At 38.9% G+C, this 25,290-nt stretch overlaps 1 protein-coding gene and 1 pseudogene across 10 annotated transcripts in view; one reads left to right on the forward strand and one right to left on the reverse strand.

The window, feature by feature from the left end:
* Positions 1-25,290, forward strand: part of R3HDM1 (R3H domain containing 1) — a 227,505-nt gene that overhangs the window by 10,016 nt on the left and 192,199 nt on the right. The window lies entirely within an intron of this gene.
* Positions 22,610-23,580, reverse strand: LOC128589688 (amine oxidase [flavin-containing] B-like; annotated as a pseudogene).

Below are 25,290 nucleotides of genomic sequence, written 5' to 3' on the forward strand. Positions count from 1 at the left end.
TAAAAGTGATCCCTTCTCCACATCTGAAGCTTTGGGACTTTGTGATGTGGGCCAGTCTCACTTGGGTTAGGTGACATCTCAGGGTGGTTTTGATTTGCATTTCTCTGATGGTTATGTACAGTGAGTATTTGTTCATGTTAACCATTCGTCTGTTTTATTCAGAGAAGATTCTGTCCATGTCTCTTGCCCAGCGATAGATGGGATTGTTTGCTCTTTTTTTGTTATTGATTAATTCTTTCTTTCTTTTTTTTTTTTTTTTTTTTGCAGTTTTTGGTCGGGGGCTGGCTTTGAACCTGCAACCTCTGGCATATGGGGCTGGCGCCCTACTCCTTTGAGCCACAGGCGCCGCCCCTGTCATTGATTAATTTGAGTTCTTTGTAGATTCAAGGTATCAATCCTTTGTCATATTTGTAACATGCAAATATCTTTACCCATTCTGAAGGTTGTATGTTTGCTTTAATTGTTGTGTCCTTAGCTGTGCAGAAGCTTTTCAGCTTAATTAAATCCCATTTGTTTATTTTTATCGTTGTTAAAATTGCCAATGAAGTCTTCTTTGTAAAATCTTTCCCTAGGCCAACATCATTAAGAGTTTTCCAGCCTGGGCATGTTGATTCACACCTGTAATCAAGCCTAGCATTCTGGGAGGCTGAGGCAGGTGGATTGCCTGAGCTCAGAGGTTCAAGACCACCCTAAGCAAGACCCTGTCTCTAAAAATAGCTGGGTGTTGTGGTGGGCACGTGTACTCTCACCTATTTGGAAAGCTGAGTCAAGAGAATTGGTTGAGTCCAAGAGTTTGAGGTTGTTGGGAGCTATGACGTCAATGCACTTTACCCAGGGTGACAAAGTTAGACTCTGTCTCAAAAAAGGGGGGGGGGTTCCCAAGGCTTCTAGGATTTTTATTGTTTTAGGTCTTAGATTTAAATCTTTTATGCCTTGTGAGTCTATTGTAAGTGGTGAAAGGTGCGGGTCCAATTTCAGTCTTTTACGTGAGGTTATCAAGTTCTCCCAACATCATTTATTGATCAGGGATTCTTTTCCCCAGTGTATGCTTTTGTTTGGTTTATCTAAGATCAAGTGGCTATAAGATGTTAGTTTCATCTCTTGGTTTTCTATTCAGTTCTAGATATCTATGTCTTTATTTTTGTGCCAATACCATGCTGTTTTGATCATTGTGTACTTGTAATATAACCTGAAGTCTAGTAAAGTTAATGCCTCAGCTTTATTGTTATTACTAAGAATTGCATTGACAATACTGTTAATTTTCTGGTTCTATACAAAATGAAGAACTATTTTTCCCACTTTTTCAAAGAATGATGTTTGTATTTTAATGGGAATTGCATTAAATCTGTAGATTGCTTTGGTAGTATAGATGTTTTAACAAGGTTGACTCTTCCCAGCCAAGAGCATGGTATGATGTTCTTCCATTTGTTAATGTCTTCTGCTGTTTTCTTAGAGTTTCATAATTCTCTTTGTAGAGATTCTTCATCTCCTTTGTTAGGTATATTCCTAGATATTTCATTTTCATTGAGGTTGGTGTGAAGAGTATTGTGTCTTTGATTTGCTTCTTAACTTGGCTGTTATAGGTAACAAGTTTTTGACTGCGTTTTGACCTTGATTGATCACATGAGGTCAGGTGTGGAATATTCCATTTGTCTTGTCATGTTGATGCTCAAAAATGTAGATTTTATTTATGTTCTTTAATTTTTTAAATTTTTATTTCAGATTAATATGAGGGTACAAATAATTAGGCTACATTATTTGCATTTCTAAGGTAAAGTTCAAGTTGTAGTTCTTGAAGTCTAATAGAGTGATGCCCAGGGTGTGTGCTGTATACCCTAAAAGTGTAGAATCTGGAGCATTTCATAATCCAGATTAGGAATGCTCAACTTGTATGTGTTCCTATATGGTTCTGATGGAAAAGTACATGTTTTTAAACAAATATCCTTTGCAGAATACCATTCGCATATTTCAGAGTTTGTGTTATTTTTCCTAAGCCGTGTTAACATGTATCTGAGCACAATAGAAATATTTCTACACCAAACATCTAAGTTATAGGTTTTTTGTTTGTTCTTCAGTTTGTATCTCTTACTTTCCCTAAATATCAGTTTTTCTCATTCTTTTGTTAGGACTTGCTACTCTTTCACCTTTTAGTCCCTCTTAATATAAACTAGATTGAATCTGGTATCAGTAATCTATACTTTTCATTGTCTAGTTGCAGTAATCTTTTGTGATTCCACAGAATATTTATATTTTGAGCGTACTGATCATCCCTAATATGAAATAAAAGATTTTATCCCTTATAATAACATGTCAAGCCTCAAATCAGCAGATGAAAACTAGTTTGTTAAATTACACTGTGACTGGCAGCACCTGTAGCTTAGTGGATAGGGCGCCAGCCACATACACGAGGCTGGCGCTTTCGAACCCAGCCTGGGCCTGTTAAACAACAGTAACAACTGTAATAAAAAAATGGCCGGGCATTGTGGCAGGTGCCTGTAGTCCCAGCTACTTGGGAGGCTGAGGCAAGAGAATCGCTTAAGCCCAAGAGTTGGACATTGCTATAAGCTGCAATGCCACAGCACTCTACCAAGGGTGACACAGGTGACATAATAAGACTCTATCTCAAAAAAAAAAAAAATTACATTGTGGTTACAGTATAACCATATACTTATTTTAAAAAGTATACAAGAAATACTTTAATATGAAAGTATTACATGTTCTTAAAGTGATGGGCAAGAAATATGAGGTCAAAAGTAAAACTGTAGACCACCAACTTGGAAGGTACAAGTATGTTCTTTGTGATATATAAAATGAATAATCTGTTTTTTGTGTTTGGTGTGAGATACGAGTTCAGATTCATTCTTTTCTATGTGAATATCCAGATTTTGTCTCAGCACCATTTGTTCTTTCCCCCATTGAACTGTTTTGGCATTGTGGTTGAAAATCAAATGTTAAGGCCAGGTGTGACAGCTCATGCCTGTAATCCTACCACTCTGAATGGCTTAGGAGAAAGGATTGCTTGAGCTCAGGAGTTTGAAAACAGCCTGAGCAAGAGTGAGATTCTGTTTCTACTAAAGTAGAAAAATTAACTAGGGATAGTGACTGTTGTCACAGCTATTTGGGAGGTTAAGGCAGAAGGATCACTTGAACCCAGGAGTTTGAGGTTATACTGAGTTATTGATGATGTCACTGCACTCTAACCAGGGTGACAGAGCCAGACCCTGGTCTTCCCTCCCCACAAAAAAGAAGGAAAATCAAATGTTACCTTGTTATCTTTATTAATTTAGATTTTGTCTTAAGGTAACATATATGATCCAAGAAAATAAATGTTTTGCAGGACATTTTAAGAACCTAATTCTAGGCTCAGCGCCCTTAGCTCAGTGGTTACAGCGCTGATCACATATACTGAGGCAGGCAGGTTCAAACCCGGCCTGAGCTAGCTAAAGCAACAGTGACAACTCCAAACAAAAAAATAGCCAGGCATTGTGGTGGGCGCCTGTAGTCCCAACCTAAGGATCAATTAAGCCCAAGAATTGGAGGTTGCTGTGAGCTGTGACACTACAGTGCTCTACCAAAGGCAACGTAGTGAGACTCTGTCTCAAAAAAAAAAAGAAAAGAAAAGAAAGGCTCAGCGGCTAAGGCACCAACCTGGGCCTGCCAGACAACAGTGACACTACAATCAAAAACAGCCGGGCATTGTGGCAGGCACCTGTAGTCCCAGCTACTTGGGAGGCTGAGGCAAGAGAATCACTTAAGCCCAAGAGTTGGAGGTTACTGTGAGCTGTGACCCCACGACATAGTGCGTCTTTGTCTCAAAAAGAGCCTATTTTTAGACCATTTTGATAACAATCAAGTTGATTTAAGAAAAAGAGATATGTAGATTTCCGTGTTTTACTCAGTTAATTTTGCTAACTTCTGCCTCTATTGAAGTCAGACATTTAGTGACAAATTATAAACATTTGGGGGGCATTATGACTGGGGTAAAAAACTTAACCAGTGTAGAACTTAGTAATATTGCTAAAGTTTAATTTTTTGGAAAAGTTTGCTTTCTTTTTAAATAGTATTTTAGAATTTCAAAATGTTACATATACACATAAAAATAGGTAGTGGGTCTGTAATTGATTATCATTCACTTATCTGCTGTTTTATTATCAGGATTCATGAGTTTCTTGAAGAGAGTGTTTCTCAGACAAAAAATCAAATATATTCTTTTTTGTTTCAATCAATTTATCAAAATCATGTCATTTTTTTTTTTTTCACTTTTCCTGGGGTTTCTAATTAATTTTTTCTCATTAACAAATTATGTACCATTAACATATCTTCAAGATTGGGCGGCGCCTGTGGCTCAGTGAGTAGGGCACCCGCTCCACATACTGAGGGTGGCGGGTTCAAACCCAGCCCCAGCCAAACTGCAACAAAAAAATAGCCGGGCGTTGTGGCGGGCGCCTGTAGTCCCAGCTGCTCGGGAGGCTGAGGCAAGAGAATCACATAAGCCAAAGAGCTGGAGGTTGCTGTGAGCCGTGTGATGCCACGGCACTCTACCGAGGGCAGCAAAGTGAGACTCTGTCTCTACAAAAAAAAAAAGAAATCTTCAAGATTATCCAGCCTCTATTTCATGAAGTCCTCCTTCCTCAGATTTTTCTCTTAGATTTTTTTTTTTTCTTTTCTTTTTTTCCTTTAGAGATTCTCACCTGCCACAATGCCCGGCTTTTTGTGGTAGAGACGGGGTCTCATTCTGGCTCACTCGGCTCAGGATGGTCTCAAACCTCTGAGCTCAAGGCAATCCACCCATGTCAGCCTCCTGAGCCACCACGCCTGGCCTTTGTCTTAAATTCTAATCTCTTACTCAGAACTCTAATTCCTTCTGCCCTCCTAGGTTGAATCAGCTGTTTGCTCAATGCTGTGGATCCTTTTCTTTCTTGCTTTTTACATTTGTCTTGCTGGGTAATAATCTGAGATAGTTTCCCAAGAAAGGTTGCTTCAAAAGTAAACCTTTGGGGTCTTTACATACCTGAAGTCTTTCTTCTCACTTCAGACCGGATTGATAATAGTTTAGAATGCTAAATTCAGGGCTGGGCGTGGTAGTTCTTTCATGCCTGTTATCCTAGCACTTTGGGAGGCTAAAGCAGGAAGAACCCATGAGGCTAGGAATTTGAGACCGGCCTCAGCACCATAGCAAGACCCTGTCTCCAAAAAAAGTTTTAAGGGCGGCGCCTGTGGCTCAGTGAGCAGGGCTCCGGCCCCATATACCGATGGAGTTGGGTTCAAACCCAGCCCCAGCCAAAACTGCAACAACAAAAAAATAGCTGGGCGTTGTGGCAGGTGCTTGTAGTCCCAGCTACTGGCGAGGCTGAGGCAAGAGAATCGCCTAAACGTAGGAGTTGGAGGTTGCTTTCAGCTGTGATGTCATAGCACTCTACCAAGGGTGATAAAGTGAGACTCTGTCTCTAAAAAAAAATTAAAGTTTTAATTAAAAAAAGAAAAGTTTTAAAAAATTAGCCGGGTGTAATGGCAGGTACCTCCTAGCTGCATGGGAGGCAGAGGAGGGAGGAGCCCAGGAGTTTGAGGTTGCAGTGAGCTATGATTGAGTCATTGGACGCAGGCATCCTCAAACTTTTTAAACAGGGGCCAGTTCACTGTCCCTCAGACCATTGGAGGGCCAGACTATAGTTAAAAAAAAAAAAACTATGAACAAATTCCTATGCACACTGCACGTATCTTATTTTGAAGTAAAAACACAAAATGGGAACAAATACAGTCACACCACCTCATGTGGCCCGCAGGCCATAGTTTGAGGACCCCTGGGCTAGAAGCTATCTCTTATAAATAAATAAATAGAGTGAAAAGTGTAAAATTGTTTTTGTTTTCAAGATAGGGTCTTCCTTCTTTGCTTGGGCAAAAGAGTGAGACATTGTCCTTTTTTTTTTTAAAGCATAGTCTTATTATGTCACCCTTGGTAGAGTGCTGTGGCATCAGCTCACAGCAACCTACAACTCTTGGGCTGAAGTGATTCTTTAGCCTCAGCCTCCCTAGTAGCTGGGACTATAGGCGCCCACCGCAACACCCAGCTTTTTTTTATTGCAATTGTCGTTTTTTAGATGGCCCAGGCTGAGTACCAACCTGCCACCCTCAGTGTGTGTGGTTGACATCCTAACCACTGTGCTACTGGCGCCGAGCCCAGATGCTGTCTCTTATAAACAAATGAATAAATAAAGTGAGCGCTAAGTTTAAAATCATTTTCATTTTTGAGAAAGAGTCTCCCTATGTTGCTCAGGTTAGAGTGCAATGGTTCTGCAACCTCAAATTCCTGGGCTCAAGCAGTCCCCCCTACCCCAGCCTTCCAAGTATGTAGGACTGCAGGCATGGGCTGCCACACTTGGTTGATTTTATTATTTTTGGCCTCCCAAAGTACAGGCGTTGCCTGCAGTGAGCCACCGTATCCAGCCTATAGTGTCATCTGATATCTAGATTCTGTTGAAAGATCTGTAGTCAGTTTGATTTTTCATTTTATTTTGAAATTTCCCAAACATTTACAAAATCTATTAAGAGTACTCAATTCTATGATTAAAATTTTGCTCTTATGCTTTATTTCATATCTACCCATCAATTTATCTTATTTTTTGGTGCACTTCAAAGTAGTATATTTCACCCCTAAACACTTCAGCATTGCATATTATTAGGTAGAGTTCAGTATTTGATTAGTTTTTTTTTTTTTTGTAGAGACAGAGTCTCACTTTATGGCCCTCGGTAGAGTGCCGTGGCCTCACACAGCTCACAGCAACCTCCAACTCCTGGGCTTAAGCGATTCTCTTGCCTCAGCCTCCCATGTAGCTGGGACTACAGGCGCCCGCCACAACGCCCGGCTATTGTATTTGATTAGTTTTTAAACGTAAATCTGCATAAAGAAAAATGTACAAATCGTTAAGTGTTACCAGTTGATGCATTTTTGACATATACATCTCTATACCCATATACCCATCAAGATTTAAAACATTACCATCACCCCAGAAAGTGCCTTCATTTTCTTTCCTGATTAGCCAGCCCCCACTCCCACACTCCAAGAAGGAACAACCAAAAGTTCTGGTTCGTTTCCACCATATATATTTGGCTTATTCTATGATTTTTATCAGTGAAATATTAATGTAAGGTATTCTTACCGTGTAAGGCTTCTTTTCCCTCCACATGCTTCAGATTTATCCATTAATTTAGCCAGAACTTGGCAGAGGTACTGTAAAACTTTTTATAATTCTTGGTATTCTCAGTATTATAAAGAGTAGGTAGGAATATTATTTAAAATCATTCTCTCCCTTTTTTTTTTAAATTTTGAACATTCTTATTGAAACTTTAGAAATCTGTTTTTCCTAGTTCAATGATTAACTTTAGGTTACTAGGTTTTTAATATTAATTTGATGTAATTAACTGCAAATCTTTCCTCAAATGTGTTTATGTGCATTTGTAGCATATAAAGTAATTGAATTTTAGAAGTAAAATTCCTTACAGAATATGTTAGTCTACAAAGGTCACATATTGTATGATTCCTTTCATTTGATATATCCAGAAGAGACAAATCCAGAGACAGAGTAGAATTTACCAGGGGAAGGGGAAAAGAAGGCATGATACCTTAATGGGATGGTTTATGGAGTAATGAAAATGTTTTGAAAGTAGAGACACCACGTTGTGAATACACTAAATACCACTGATTTATACCTTCAAAATGGTTGTTTGTATTTGATTTTCACCTCAGTTTTAAAAGGGAATATGTTAGTTTGACATTAACTTACGAATTACCCTTGATCCAGAGATGCATAACTTTAGATATAAATGGATTTGGAGGAGGGGAGTTGTTTTGTTGGTTCTTTGTAGAGATGAGGTCTTCTTGCTCAGGCTGGTCTGGAACTCCTAACATGGAGAGATCCTCCTGTCCAGCTTCCAAAATTACAGGCATGAAGATTTTTGGGTTTTGATAAAGTTCTTGTCACTTCCACTTATCATAACTTTTAGAATGACAGTTTATAGGGCGGCGCCTGTGGCTCAGTCCGTAAGGCGCTGGCCCCATATACCGAGGGTGGCGGGTTCAAACCCGGCCCCGGCCAAACTGCAACCAAAAAATAGCCGGGCGTTGTGGCGGGCGCCTGTAGTCCCAGCTACTCGGGAGGCTGAGGCAAGAGAATTGCTTAAGCCCAGGAGTTGGAGGTTGCTGTGAGCTGTGTGAGGCCACGGCACTCTACTGAGGGCCATAAAGTGAGACTCTGTCTCTACAAAAAAAAAAAAAAAAAAAGAATGACAGTTTATATTTGTAAAACCCAAGTTTAAAATCTTATATTCATGATCTGAAGAATCTTTACCAGCTCTGAAGTTTTGTTAAATCCATGCGACAAATTAGAATGAAATTATCTTGTCATTCTATGTTATATAAAAGACTATATCCAGGGCTGTGCCTGTGGCTCAAGGAGTAGAGCGCCGGTCCCACATGCCGGAGGTGGCAGGTTCAAACCTAGCCCCGGCCAAAAACCACAAAAAAAAATAAATAAAAAATAAAAGACTATATCCACAATAAACATTCCACAGTTTACTGTGCTGATTTTCTTTTTAATGAATTCTGATTTTGAAATTAAATTAAAGCAAAAAAATAATAAAGTGTGTTTTAAATCTAGTATTCAAGCTGCATTTATGGTATATGAAAACTTTATTTCTTTTCTTAGAAGAGAACTGCATACAGCTGCTGCTACTGAAATGAAGGACCAATGATAAATAGGTGATGATGCAATATTAAATGCAGCTTATATACTTATACTTTATTAGCATCTAACACCTATATGGTAATTTTTGAAAGGACTTATTTTTTGTCATGAACATCATTCTTTTTTTTTTACGATTTTTGTGGCATTTGTGAAAATGCTTACAAAAATTCTGGTACTAAGATAAAGGATAATCAATATTCTTGTTTGTGAAAGTCACACTAAGATTACAGAAATAGCTACTGGTTGTTTCCAGCCTTAAAGATATGACCTCTTCTCATGACTCAGTGGGAGTCCATTTTAATGGACTCAATTTCAGTATAAAATTTCACAAGATGTACTTTTCTTCTTTCTCCTCTTCCTACTTGTCTTCCTTTTTTCCTTTTTTTTGGACGTATTTGCTTGAAGGTAGTACAGGATGAATGGGACTAAGAAAAAGGAGCTATAGGTAGTCTTTTAAATATATGAGATCCCAAGAATTAGATGGGGTTTATGTCTTCTAAATCCATAATAGTGAAAATTGGTAGCTCCAACTTTATGCTGTATCAAGTATAAATTATTTTAGGAATCATGTCAATTATGTGCCCTTTTTTAGCCCCAAAATTTAATGGAGTAAAGTTTATTGGGGGAATACCTCAAAATAGATAGCATGTTTGGAACGCTGCAATTGGATTCCATGTTTTGTTCTTCAAGACTTTGTAATGTTTCTTAGAATTGCCAGGTGCCTATGGGAAATTGCTTAAGTACTTAGAAGACCTTCCCTGTTGACTTCACTTAGGTCGCTTAGGTTAGGAAAAAAACTTTCCACCCTCACTGGTGGACAGGTGACTATGGCATGTAGTCCACATTTTCGAGTTTATTTATAAACAGGTCTAATGTACTTATTGATCAGTTTTAAGAATAAACATAGGCACAGGATAGTGATTCCCTGCTAATTTATCATTCATTTTTTATCTAGCCAATGTGATGGCCCTAGATTAAAAGGTAATTCAGGCGCATAGTCTGTTTTTCCTAACAAAAAGTTAGAGACAAAAATTGAAAGTGTAAGAGGCTGCCCACTGTAAGTGCACTAGCAGTCAGAATTGACAGCTAAAATCAAAGAAGGAAATGGTACTATACAAAATATTTATCAAGTAATTTAAAACCACAACTACTTGGGGCCATGTAGTGTAGGAGTAAATTGTCCATGTAGCTACTTAAAAAAAAAAAACCCACAGGTTATTTATTATATCTTATAGTACATTGTGGCCTGGCATATTGTTTTTAAAAGAATAATGAGAAAAAAGAGTGCAACAGTCATCCAGAAAATTTACTCATTTTTTGATTATGCGAAGTAATTAAGATATTACCAAGTAATGGACTACAGATTAAAAATAAGTCCCCATCAAGTTTTGCATGTGAGCACTGATGTTTCTTTCAAACTTAACCTTAACCAAGTTGTGTATGATTTCTAGTTTTGTTCCCTTACATTTTGAGATACTAGGAGAACCTCTTCAGATGAAATTCCTAGAGTGAATTGCTTTCTTTGAGGTCAGAGGGACATATCTTTCTGGTTATATAGCTTTTTGAATTGAGTGATATGTCAAAAAATGATTGTTAAACTGATTTGAAATTTTTTTTTGTCATCTGATACATTAAGCTTTAGATTTTGTTTAATTCAGTATTAAAGACAAACATATGGGCCAGGTGCAGTAACTCACACCTATAATCTTAGCACTCTGGGAGGCCAAGGTGGGTGCTTGTGAGTTTGAGACCAGCCTGAGCAAAAGTGAGACACCACATCTACTAAAAATAGAAAAACTGAGGCAAGAGGATAGCTTAAGCCTGAGTTGCAGGTTCCTGTGGGCTCTGATGTCACAGCACTCTACCCAGGGTGACAATTTAAGACTTTCTAAAAAAAAAAAAAAAATATATATATATATATATATATATAATAAAATAAAACAAATGTATGTTTTCCTAGGAAAATGGTGGCTTATTTGTTGGTGCTACCCTGTTTCTCCAAAAATAAGACATCCTCCGAAAATAAGACCTACTTACAGGAAAGATAAGACATCCCCTGAAAATAAGACCTAGCGCATCTTTGGGGGCACACCTCAAAATAAGACACTGTCTTATTTTCGGGGAAACAGGGTAGTATTTATGAGTACTGTATTGTAAATGAACCTGAGCTGCTCAGAATCTAACTGCAAAATTGAAAAGTTAGCATAAATTATCTATGATATAAATGAAAAATAATTTCAGTTTACTTAGTAAATGGGGGGTCTTCATTGGTGTGTCTACTATGCAAGGGATTTTGCTTTGAGCATTGTGAAATTTAATACTAAAAAAATACACAGTAAAAAAAAATACACAGTAATAATTATAAAAGCATACCTATATCTCTTAATGGCTTGATCTAATCAAAATTTAAATTCTTCATGCTATGGACTAAGTCAATCATAGCTCCAGAATTTCTACTCATGAGTAGCTTGAGAATGACGGTCTAGTTGCTCACACTAGCTACTTTCTCATGGCAAAAATGCCATATTCATTTAGACAATGTATTGATTAAGATTGGCTTAAAGTAATAGATAGAGATATTGACCCTTAAAAAACCCAGATCATTACGTGGCACTACTCCTAAAGTCAGCCTTCATGAGTGCAATGACTTGAAGAAATTGCTATTTTACAAAATAAGCAATTTCTTACTCATTTTGTAAATCAGGATATATTTTTTAAATGAAGTAAATTTTGTGAAGTAGATTTTAGTGGCTAGTTTTGTTTTTATGTTACTTGACATCTGTTTTATGAATAGTTTTCTTGGGTACCTAGATTTGTTTTTATATATTTAAAAGTCTTTCTGAACTAAAGTTCAACCAAACTGGAAGGAATTCAGTATATTTCATACTGAAATGAAATACAATACTTAGTTCCTTTTTTATTTGTCCCTTTTAGGATCACATTAAATATGTTATGGCAAAAGCCAAACAGCTTATTTAACCTGGTGTTGTGGCAGGTGCCTGTAGTCCCAGCTACTTGGGAGGCTGAGGCAAGAGAATCACTTAATGCCCAGGAATTTGAGATTGCTGTGAGTTGTCACACCACTGAGGGCGACATAGTGAGACTCTGGCTCAAAAAAGAAAAAAAAGCCAAATAGCAGTGATTTATGTAATTTTTTGACAGATCTAGATTAGCAATAATGTTTCCAAATCCTCACCATGAAAGAAGTAGGCAGAAATTAAGATGTGCAGCAGTTGCAGAAATCAGGGATTCAGGAGCATCAGAATAAGACTCATTATAATGTTCCCAAAGGTAATGAATAGATTTGGCTTTCAAAAGCAGGTATTTAAACATGGATCAATCAGATGCACTTGATCAAGCACTGTTACAAATTTCCTTAAGATCTCAAAATGGGATATCAGGTTTTTTTAAGAGTTTGTATGTAACTTAACTTATATGAAACATGTTGAAATTCATTGGTCAGGGCGGCAACCCCATATACCGAGAGTGGCCGGTTCAAACCTGGCCCTGGCCAAACTGCAACAAAAAAATAGCCAGGTGTCGTGGCGGACATCTGTAGTCCCAGCTACTTGGGAACCTGAGGCAAGACAATCACCTAAGCCCAGGAGTTTGAGGTTGCTGTGAGCTGTGTGACGCCATGGCACTGTACCGATGGTGATACAGAAAAAGAAATTCATTGGTCAATGTTGATGTTCTTCCACTGATCTTTTAAACATCTTTATTGAAATATAATTTGTATACTATGCTGGGTACAGTGGCCAGAGACTAAGGCAGGAGGATTGCTTGAGGCCAGGAGATTGAGACCAGCCTGCATACCATAGGGAGATCTTGTCTCTACAAAAAATAAAAAAGAAATTAGCTGGACAGGTGTGTCCCTGTCTGTAGTCCTAGCTACTTGGGGGATTGAGGCAGGAAAATTACTTGAGCCCAGGAGTCTGTGCTTATATTAAGCTATGATTGTGCCATTGCACTCTAGCCTGGGCAGTAACAGTGAAACCTTATCTCTAAAAAAATAAAATAATTTACATACCATAACATCCATTTAAAGTGTAGAATTGATTGGGGTATGGTATGTTCACAAAGTTATGAAATCATCACCATCAGGTAGTTTTATAACATTTTTATCTTTCCAAAAAGAAACCCTGTATCCAATAACAGCCCTTCTTCTCATGTTCTCCCACTTGCACAACACTTGGCAAGCACTAACCTCCTCTTTGTTTATATAAATTTGCCTATTCTGGACGTTTAATATACATAGAATCATACAACATTAATGTAATGTTTTCAAGGTTCATCCATGTTATAACATGAATCAGTACTTCATTCCTTTTTGTGGCTGAATAATATGCCATTGAATGAATATACCACATTCTGTTTGTACATTCCTTTTTTTTTTTTTGGTTTTTGGCCGGGGCTGGGTTTGAACCTGCCACCTCTGGCATATGGGACCGGCGCCCTACTCCTTGAGCCACAGGCGCTGCCCTGTTTGTGCATTCCTTAAATGGTGGATATATAGGTTATCTAATTTTTAGTTATTCTGAATATCAGTGCTATAAACATTCCTGGACAAGTTTTTATGCGGACTTATGTTTTCATTTCTCTTATTTATATACCTAGGAGTGTATGGCTAGGTCATATGGTAACTGTGATGAATTGCTAAACTTTTTCAAAATGGCTACACCATTTGTTTTCCCATGAGGCTGTGGATTAGGGGTGGGCCTCTAATATAACTGGTATCCTTATAAAAAGGAGAAATGTAGAGACAGGTGTTTATACAAGGAAAATGCCATGGAACATGAAAATGGCCTTCAATAAGCCAACGAGAGAGGCATGGAGCAGATGTGTCACAACTAATGTAATGAACCAGCCCTGTCACCTAGTCATAGCCTTCTGACCTCAAAAACTGTAAAACAATAAATTTCTGTTGTTTAAGCCACCCAGTTTGTCATGCTCTGTCATAGAAGTTCTCACAAACTAATACACGAAGTGGTCCGTGTCCATTCAGGCCTAGCAAACAGGCAGACTTCCTCTTTTGTGCAGATGAAATCATCACCATCAGGTTATTTTACTTGATTTTACTGATGACACACTTCTACTATGACATACATAAATAAATTTTAAAATCAAATAGCTAATAAGCTACGAAGGAAATGAAAATCAGAACAGTGAGATACTACTTCATGCCCACTGTGATGTCTATAATCAAAAAACCGTTTAAGTGTTGACAGGGTATAGAGTGACAAACTGGTATCTTCATATATGTATACTGTCAGAATATAAAGTGGTACTTCTACTTGGGAAAATGTCTGGCTGTTCCAGACTAGTTAAACATTTAAATGATTAAATATGAGTGACTTTATGACCCAGCATTGTCACCTACATTTATGTAACCATGAAAAGTGAAAATATTCCTCTATACACACTTGTACATGAATGTTAAAACAGCAATATTGATAATAGCGAAAAAGCAGAAACAACCTGAATGTCCATCAACTGATGAAAGGATGGATGAATAAAATTTGGTGAACCCATGCAGTGGCATATCACATAAAATAAAAAAATAATGAAGTACTAATACATATTACAACATGGATGAACCTTGAAAACATGCTAAGAAGAAGATAGTCACAAAGGACCACATACTATATGATTCCAGGTATATGAGATGTCCAGAATAGGCAAATCTGTAGTTGACTAGCTGCCTAGGCCTGGAGAAATGAGAAGATTAGAGGATGATGACTGAAAGTAGTGGGGTTGTTTCTGGGGGTAATAATGTTTTAAAGTTGATTGTTGTGAGGGTCACACTACTCTCAGTATACCAAAAGACTAAAAGCCATTGAATGGCTATCATACCATTCAGTAGTGAACTGTTACATGATATTTGAATTATATCTCAGTAAAGCAGTTTAAAAAAAATCATTAGAACATACATCAAAAAATAAATCAAATAGACCTCTTGGCAATTTGTGGTCAGAAAGAGCAATTGATTGAGTGATCATTTATTACACATATGCTATACAAAGTCTGACAAGTTCACAAACTCATCCCAGAAAAAGTGCTACATACCTTAACTGCTGAATATCACTATGGTCACCTTTGAAGTACTCCCCTTGGGAAGCTAGGCAACAGTGCCAGCACCTAGTCTACCCTTCAGAGCAAATTTGTAACTCATTTTCTAGAATGCCCATCAGAGCTGTTGTCATATTACCTTGATGTCCTGTCATCAAAATGTCTTCCTTTCAGTATTTCTTTTATCTTTGGATAAGGAAAAATCATTGAGACCAGATCAAGTAAGTAGGGAGGGTGTTCCCAATATAGTTAATGTGTTTACTGGCTAAAAATTCCCTCCTGTTGCCTTGTGATCTGGTACATTGTTGTGCTGTAAGAGCCTTGAGCTGGTGAAAAGTTCAGGTCATTTTCATGTAACTTTTTCATGCACCCTTTTCAGCACTTCCAAATAGTAAAATTGGTTAATTTTTTGTCCAGTTAGTACAAATGTATGATGAATAATCCCTCTGATAACAAAAAAAAAAAAATCAGCAACATTATTTTGACTCTTGATTTGGACTGATGTAACTTTTTTGGTCATGGAAAATTGGCTGACGCTTTATTTCAGTCATATTGGTACACTCCTGTTTCCTCACCAGTGATAATATAGCCCAAAATATCATCTTAACCTCTCCAACAGGCCTTGACGAACTTCATCTCTTCTTTGCTTTTGTTCATTGCTGAGCTCCATCAGTACCATTTTTACACATACCTTTCTCATGCCAAGATTTTCAGTTAAGATTTTCCTAAGTGCTTCTCTGTTGATATTTACTTGGTCTGTCTGCTGTGCTTCTTACAGTCAGCCAACAATTTTACTTGGTCTGTCTGCTGTGCTTCTTATAGTCAGCCAACAATTCAATGAATTGTTGTGATGTTTTTGTCAGTTCTCTCATTACTGGCCACCCTGACCTCTTTTTAATCAGTGGTGCTTTCTCTTCCCTCAGAAAAATATTTAATCCATTTGTACAGTGTCATTTTCCTCAGGGTCTTATGAACTTGGACTAATATGTCTCTGATTTCACTTCCACTCTTGCCAAGTTTAGCAAGATGTTTAATGTATGTTTGTTGCTCTAGTTCAAGCTCCGACATTCTCATGAGGGCACACAAATATGTGCAAAACAATAATAACCACCATTCAGCAAGACACCTGCTACACGTCAACACAAACACAGCTGTGAGACACTGATATACCAGGGTTATGAAACCTTACTAAGTTGTTTGTACAATGCTGCCAGCACACAAGCAAGGTGGTGCAAACTTAATTGTCAGTCCTCATATCTCAGGTTCTTTGTTAAATACTGGGTGTGAAGAGGTGACTTAGAGACTTAGGTCCCTAGACTTAAACAGAATCATTAGCTGACTTTAATAAACAAAAAATCAAAACTTAATTTTGAAGCAACGCTTGTTAGTATTCATATGGGGGAAAAAACCTATTGCATAGATTCTTCTACTTATGTTTTTTTAAGTCTTTTTATGAGTTACGTATTTACCTAGATCATACTGCTCTAGCCTCCTTTAGAAATATATTTCCTTTTACATTTAGGAAAGGTGCAAGTGTTTAAAGATTGAAGAACATGTAATGGAGACTGAAACCTAGAATCATGCAGCATTTTTTTCTTAATCAGTGACTTTTTTTTTTTTTTTTTTTTTTGAGATAGCCTCAAGCTGTCACCCTGGGTAGAGTGCTGTGGCATCACAGCTCACAGCAACTTCCAACTCCTGGGCTCAAGCGATTCTCCTGCCTCCGCCTCCCAAGTAGCTGGGACTACAGGCGCCCGCCACAACGCCTGGCTATTTTTTGGTTGTAGCCGTAGTTGTTTGGGGAGCCCAAGCTGGATTTGAACCCGCCAGCTTAGGTGTATGTGGCTGGCACCTTAGCCCCTTGAGCCACAGGCGCCGAGCCTTAATCAGTGACTTTTAAACCACTTGGCTTTTAAACCTTGGAAGTCTAGGACAAATACCCTTTTGGGCGGGGCGGGGGGGGACAGAGACTCAAGCTGTTGCCCTGGGTAGAGTGCGGTGACATACTAGTTCACCAGCAACCTCCAACTCTTGAGCTCAAGAGATCTTCTTTCCTCAGTTTTTCTGTTTTTTGTAGAGACGGGGTCTCACTTTTGCTCAGGCTGGTCTTGAACATGTGAGCTCAAGCAGTCCACCTACCTCAGCCTCCCAGAGTGCTAGGATTGGAGGTGTGAGCCACCAGGCCCAGCCACAAATACCCTTTTGGTTCCATTTGTTCTACAGTGGTAGTTGGCAATATAATAATCTTATTTTTTTTTCAGACTTCACAATATGATTTATTTAAATAGATTTTGCTAAAATAAAATGCTAACTGTTTTATGTAAGATAAATTACAGCTCCAAGGTTGATCATTCATTAAACAAAGATTTAGTAAGTGTACAAGGTAATGATCTAGTTGGGGGGACAGGAGAAAAAAAGTCTATGCTTAAAGTACAGCTCAGTGGGGGTGAACTGGTGAAAGCCAAGCTCATAGTCAGAGAGGGAAGTTAGCAAGAAGAGAAGGCTAGAATGACTCAGTTGGAGATGTCAGAATGAACTCAAGTTTAGCTTAACAGAGTTAAAATGCTATTGTTTTTTTTGAATGTATAAAATTTTGTTTTATTTCATATTAATCATGTAAAGATTCCAATTTACTCCATTATGTAACTGCATTTGGTTTAATATAAATATTTATAAATAGCTTAACATCAAAGAATAATGATACTCCCCTTGAGATACTCCATATTTACTCTGCGCTGTCACATTCCTGCCTATAAAATTACATGAACATCTACCTTATTACTGCCTTAGTCTCAAGAAGAGACTATCACAGTTTCAATATATATATTTTTTTTTTTTTTGAGACAGTCTCACTTTGTCAAGTGCGGGTTGTGTCACAGCTCACAGCAACCTCAGACTTTTGGGCTCAAGAGATTCTCTTGCCTCAGCCTCCCAAGTAGCTGGGACTATAGGCATCAATATTGTGATCTTTTTTTTTTTTTTTTCTCAATATAGTGATCTTAAGGGAATATTTTATTGTTGTTTTCTCTTTCGATCCTGTACTGCTTTGGAAGTTATGTACTCCCATTTTATATTTTTAGTAATTATCTATTTTTCATGATACATATTTAACATAAGTATATCTTTAGTGTCTTACTCTCCTTTCCAAACAATACCAAGGGGTTTAGAATTCCTTATGTCTGATTATTGTGCTCCTGCTCTTAGCAATAGAAGTCCAAAGCATACTAATTCAACCAAGAGGGAATATATTAAGTTATGTGACTGCTAGGTCCAGAAGTTAAGGGGCAGCTAGGTCCACACCTCAGATAGTATAATCTCACTCTTACTTTTTTTCTGCAGGTATCCATGTTGCCAGGAAAAATTGGCTGCTATAAATCTTGTCTTTCTTGGTCCTTATGGGTCTTGATCCCAATAGGAATGAGGCAAAGAAGATCTTATGGCACATTCTGAATGACCCAGATCAAGTCACATGTTCAACCCTGAACTGTGGTGTAGTTCAGGTCTAGGTCATGACTGTCTGCGGCTGGATTTAGAAATTCCAGGCAAGGTCAAGAGTGATACTGTTAACAGAAGTAAAGGAGCAGAGCAGGCAACAGTCAGGAATAACAGAAACTTGTATGTGCTGTCAGCATTCATTGAATAAAATGTGTAAACCCATGTACAAAGGAATGTATAATATAAAAAATTGGACATTGGAGTTTATTTTTTGCGACAGAGTCTCAAGCTGTCACCCTAGGTAGAATGCTGTGGTGTCATAGCTCACAGCAACCTCCAACTCTTGGGCTCAAGTGATCCTCTTGCCTCAGTTTTTTTCTAGTTTTAGTAGAGATGAGATTTCACTTTTGCTCTGGCTGGTCTTGAACTGGTGATCTCAAGCTATCCACCCACCTCAGCCTTGCAGATAACATTGGATTTTAGAATACATTAGACCTATATAATTCTTTTTTTTTGTTTGTTTTAAACAAAACTTAGATTTTAATTGCAATCAGGTGGCATTTCTTAGAAGGAGAAAAGAAATTAAATGTAGCTGCGTAAGGGCTGGGGTCCTTTCCCATGCCCCCAAATTGTATGATAGCTCATTATACCACTTTTCTTTTTTTTTTTTTTTTTTTAAGATTTTTTCTTTTTTTTTTTTTTTTTTTTTTTTTTTTTGCAGTTTTTGGCCGGGGCTGGGTTTGAACCCGCCACCTCCAGCCGGTGCCCTACTCCGGTGAGCCACAGGCACTGCCAGACCTGTATAATTCTTAATATTGAAGCGGGGGTTCATAGAGCTAGAGAAGTACATATTTTAAGAGATAACAATGTGGTAGACAGTGATTAATGTTAGTGAGTTGGGAGAAAAATTCAAGTGTTATTGCCATTCTGTAAATAAGCGCACATCAGAAGCAACTGATGTGAAAGTATAAGTTTTCACTTACAAGGTATATTATATCATGGCTAAACAGACCGGTCAATATTGTCTAATAGAATTTTCTGCAGTAATAGAATATTCCATATATGCATTGTTCAGTGTGGTAGCTGATAGCCACATATGGCTACTGAGCAATTGAAGATTTGTCTAGCGTAACTGAAGATTTGCATTTTTAGTTTTATTTAATATTAATAAGGTAGAGTTTTACTTTGTCACCCTTGGTAGTGTGCCCTGGCATCATACATTACAGCAACCTCAAAGTCTTGGGTTTAAGCAGTCCTCTTGCCTCAGCCTCTCCAATAGCTGGGACTACAGGCACCCACCACAACACCCAGCTATTTTTAGAGATGGAGTCTTGCTGTTGCTCGGACTGGTCTTGAACTCTTGAGCTTAGGTAGTCTACCCACCTCGGTCTCCCAGAGTGTTAGGATTACAGGCATGAGCCACTGTGCCCAGTCCTTTAATATTAATTTAAATAGCCTCATGTAACTAGTAGCTACCTTATTAGCACAGCTGTCTAAACTTGGGAGTATCCCACCTCCTATATTTAGTAGCTTTAAGATATTTGGCAGTTTATAAAACCTTCCTTGCCTTCCTTTCCCCATCTGTAAAATGGACATAAATATATACCTATCTCAATGGTTATTTTGAGGATTAAATGTAAATGTGCCTATCATTCACCAAGCATAGATAGACCAGTTAAGTGTTTTATTGTCATTGTCATATCACTACCTTGGAAGAATTAAAGAAATGAAGGGCCAGTAATCCAGTAGTTAAGATTTTATATCGAATGTCTTTGGAGCCATAGCCTTTGGGCCATTTGTTGATAATGTGTACATTATTATAGGCTCAGTACAGAAAATGTGGTTAATGTGTTTTGGGAGGATATTGGGACAAACTGCCAGAAAATGTGGTTAATTGTGCTTTGGGGAGATGTAGGGACAAACTTTTCAGTGCTAAATGTTGTCAACTTGGAATTGGTTGCCAAGGGAGATGGGGAAATTTTCATTTTTCTCAAACTAAGGTTCATACTTTGTGGCAATTTGGTCAATATTTTAAGGTGTTTTTTAAGGTGGCTAACTGTTTCTTAACCTTTAAAATGATAATCATATTTTTAATTATTCTCAAATATATATATATATTTTTTGTGTGTGTGTGGTTTTTTTTTGGCCGGGGCTGGGTTTGAACCTGCCACCTCTGGCATATGGGACCGGTGCCCTACTCCTTGAGCCACAGGCGCCACCCTATTCTCAAATATTTTTAAGTTATTTGTCTTCGTATAGTTATTAGTCTTTTATTGGTCTTTATATTTGCCTTTTTTTTCTTAGGCCTCATAATACCACTAATTGACTTTTTTTTTTTTTTTTTTTTGAGACTGAGTTTTACTATGTTGCCCTAGGTAGAATGTCATGGTGTCACAGCTCACAGCAACCTCAAACTCTTGGGCTCTAGCAATTCTCTTGCCTGAACCTTCCCAGTAGCTGGGAGTACAGCCGCCCGCCACAACACCCAACCATTTCTTAGTTGTAGTTGTCATTTTTGTTTGGCAGGCCCAGGCTGGACTCGAACCCCCCAGCTCCAGTGTATGTGACTGGCACCCTGGCTGCTGAGCTACAGGCACAGAGCCACTAATTGACATTTTTACCAGAACGGTTTTTAAAGGAGTTCTTTCTCTAAAATTTAAAACATACTTAAACAGGCTGGGTGCCGTGGCTCACGCCTGTAATTCTGGCACTCTAGGAAGCCGAGGCAGGTGGATAGCTTGAGCTCATGAGCTCAAGACCAGCCTGAGCAAAAGCGAGACCGTGTCTCTACTAAAATAGAAAACCTGAGGCAAGAGGATTGCTTGAGCCCAGGAGTCAGAGGTTGCTGTGAGCTATGACGCCATAGTACTCTACCTAGGGCAATAGCTTGAGACTCTGTCTCAGAAAAAACAAATACAAACTTGGTGCCCGTAGCTCAGTGATTAGGGTGTTGGCCACATACACCGGGGTTTAGCGGGTTCGAACCTGTCCTGGGCCTGCTAAACAACAATGACAACTACAACAACAACAAAAAATAGCCAAATGTTGTGGCAGGCACCTGTAGTCCCAGCTACTTGGGAGGCTAAGGCAAGAGAATCACTTAAGCCTAAGAGTTTGAGGTTGCTGTGAGCTGTGATGTCACAGCACTCTACGGAGGGCGACATAATAAAACTGTCTCAAAAAAAAAACAAAGAAAGAAAAATACAATTAAACAAGACTTAGAGGTTACTCATTTTTAATCTACTTGCTCGTTTTGTTAATGAAATCTTAGAAGTAAGATATATTTATCACTAGTGTTCATAATTTTGTATATTATTATCTTTCTTTTTTTCTGCTCAACCAACTTTTATTTTTAATTAGCCAAGTGTATACTGACCTTTATTGGGACAGGTGGAAGATACCAAAGGAAAAAGAGACAAGATCCTTACCTTCAAAGAATTAAAATCAACTTGATACACACTGCACAAGATAGTAAGACTTAAAGATATTTACTGGGTAGAATTTGAGTAGTGCAAGACAGTGCAGAGCAGAGTAAAACCACACAAGGGGACACCACCAGCGACTATGACAGGGAGGTAAGAAGAGCAATTGGGGGATACATCCTGGAAGGTAGAAAAGCATCAGATATGTGTTCTCATCCCTCAGATACAGTGGCTTCTTATGGCCCTTGAGCAATTGAACTCCACCTGTATAAACTTCAGTTTGCTCAGCTCTAAAACAGAAGGTGAGGATTAGGTGAGAAGACTCTAAGGCAGGGGTCCTCAAACTTTTTAAACATGGGGCCAGTCTACTGTCCCTCAGACCGTTGGAGGGTCGGACTATAGTTTACCAAAAAAAAACAATGAACAGATTCCTGTGCACACTTCACATATCTTATTTTGAAGTAAAAAAACAAAACAGGACCAAATACAATCACACCGTCGCATGTGGCCTGTGGCCCTCAGTTTGAGGACCCCTGCTCTCTAAGGTCTTCCAATTACAACAAAACACAATTCTAAAAGCAAATGCAAAAAGCCAGGGAAGGTGAGGATGTTACAGGAAAGAGAAAGTACAAGCACACAGCCACAGAGGGAGGAAAAAACTAGTTGTGCATGGACAAGGTGTAATGTGCGGCAGCACACAAGCCTGTTTAACTATTCTAAAAGTTCTGAGGACGATAACCTTAGAAATTGGTGCTAAGCCAGGTAAGGGATCCTAACTGGGACCAAAATGGAGAAAGAGATAAAGCAGTCAGAGTCAGACTAATCTTCATGCTCCCCACCTCACTCCATTCTTTATGTTTTCAGGGAACTTTATTACAACCCCTTCCCCAAATCCACATCCCAAATACAGTAAGAAGAGAGTGTGGTTAAGACACTTTCTCTTTAGGCTCGCACAAGCAGCCCCTTTTTGTGCAGCAGGAAGCCCAGAGTCACTGTTGCAAAGATGCTAGTCAATCCAATCAGTTTCAGCAGGCCTGGCACAGAGGACAGATGTCTCTCCAAGGTTGTAGTGATGGGTCGCACAGGGATATCCACTGATTCTGGTTCTGGCTGCCAGATTTTATCCTCTGGAATCTTCCCCACAGCATGCAGGATCTCTCAGGCTTCTCTCTCCCCAGCCTCTACAGCTCCTTCCATGTAGCCACTCCAGTGTGTGGCAGTCTCAGTGCCCGCAAAATAAATCCTGCCCACTGGTTGGCATAATACCCTTCCGTATTGAATTCATGATCCCAGGGGGGAAGTAGGTGGTATAGCAGCCCAGAGTACTGCTCCTCACACCAGTTCTTCTCTTCATAATGTGATGGCTTCAGAGCTTCTTGGGATCCTAGAAATTTTGCATAGAGCTCACAAAGTTTCTTCATCCTTTCTTCTTTGGTAAGACATGCCAGCTTTCTGGCTTTGTGGGCAAGGATAAATCCCATTATTGTAGCACAGCTGCCATCAGGTTTGTTATCATCCAATGTGTAGGAAATTGGAGCTTCCTCCCCTTCAATAATCATGGTTCCACAGTGATCCTTTTTCCTCCAGAAAGGCTTATTGTAGTAAACTGTTCACTTGATAACAGAACCCAGAGGCACACGAGTGATCAGCTAGTTCCTCATCATTGGCAGAGGGGGATTGAAGTAAATCTTCATTCCCTGAGTAGGAGGAACAGTGCAAATCACATATTTAGCCTCACAGTTTAGGGTCTTCACAAGGACATTTTCTCCTGTCTGGTCAGTGTAGGTCACAGGCCTCTCCAGCTTCACTCTGTCCCCAAGAAGGTCCATTATCCACTCGCTCACTTGCCCAGATCTACCCACAAATTCCCTCTCCTCTCTGGTCACCTTCCCTGCTCCAGGTTGCTTCTGCATTCTGTTGCTGCACGGCTGGACCTGGTGACCTGCTTGCTAAAGCTTTGCCTCCACTGCTCATCTCTTTTATTTCTTAATGCTACGTGCTATTTTGTCCCCCTGAAATATTTTGGGATTTTAGAAAATTACTTTGTTCATCTCATACTTTTTCTGATTTCTTTGATTTTTGTGGGTGTTTTTATATCAACTCTTGACTAAAAGCAGATTTATATGCCTTAATCACTACATTATTGATTATTGGATACTTATTCTGAGCCCCCCTCAGGCTCTCTCATTTCCCTATCTCCCCCCACTATAGTATGCCTATCTTCTACCTGCGGTTTGTTATATTAGATCATTGTCTAGTAGTAGTTGGATGTCTCTTGCCACTACTTTGTTAAAGGATTTGTCTACTCCCAGGAATGTTTGAAGTATTCCCTGACGGAGTTATTTATTTCTTTGGAAATGAGCAGCTTACAATAGTTTTCTCATAGTAATAAAGTCTTCTTGAGCCGGGTACAGTGGCTCATGCCTGTAATCCTAGCACTCTGGGAGGTCGAGGCAGGTGGATTGCTTGAGCTCGGGAGTTCGAGACCAACCCGAGCAAGAGTAAGACCCTGTGTCTAAAAAATATCTGGGCATTGTGGTGGGCACCTGTAGTCCAGCTACTTGAGAGGCTGAGGCAGGAGGATCATTTGAGGCCAGGAATTTGAGCAGCGGTTCTCAACCTGTGGGTTATAACCCCTTTGTAACAAGGAAAATACATCCTGTGTATTATGCATATTAGATATTTACATTACAATTCATAACGTAGCAAAATTACAGTTATGAAATAGCAACGAAAATAATTTTATGGTTAGGGGTCACCACAACATGAGGAACTGTATTAAAGGGTCACGGCATTAGGAAGGTTGAGATCTGCTGAGTTAGGTAGTGCCATGTGACTCATCCTAGAGTGTGAGCAGAACAGAATGTTATGGAGGCTGTTCATTAATATGGCAGAGCCAGTTGGAGGCATCCTGAATCTCTGAGTCACTTCATAGAAGGCAGATTGTGAATATTTTAGGCTTTGGGGGCCACATACCATTTCTGTCACATTTTCTTTTCTTTTCTTTTTTTTTTTTTTTAATTAAGACAGAATCTCACTTTTTCGCCCTCTGTAAAATGCCGTGGCGTCATAGCTCATAGCAACCTCAAACTCCTGGGCTCAAGCGATTCTCTTGCCTCAGCCTTCCAAGTAACTGGGATTACATATTCTTTGGGTTGTCACATATTCTTTGGGTTGTTGTGGTTGTTTTATGTTTTTACAATTCTTAAAAAACATGTAAGCCGGGCGGCGCCTGTGGCTCAAAGAGTAGGGCGCCGGTTCCATATGCCAGAGGTGGCAGGTTCAAACCTAGCCCCTGCCAAAATCCAAAAAAAAAAACATGTAAGCCATTCTTGGTGCAAGGGACATGTAGGGCCCATTGCCCTAGTTTACTAACCCCTGTACTAGAGAGTCATGTGAGTGGTAACAAACATGTGGTGCAATGAGACAAAATCTTTGTATTAACCCAGGGAGTTTTAAGGATTCATTATCACAGCAGAACTTGACTAATACATAGGTGATCTCATCTGACTCCCTGACCCTACCACATTTCTGGATAATGCTTCTGGTATAAGAAATCTGCAACTGTATACTCTGTGAGATGGCCTATTCCATTGTTAATTACGTCTACCTGGAAGAAATTT

This window comes from Nycticebus coucang, chromosome 7, assembly GCF_027406575.1.
Source record: "Nycticebus coucang isolate mNycCou1 chromosome 7, mNycCou1.pri, whole genome shotgun sequence".
Classification (NCBI taxonomy): Eukaryota; Metazoa; Chordata; class Mammalia; order Primates; family Lorisidae; genus Nycticebus; species Nycticebus coucang.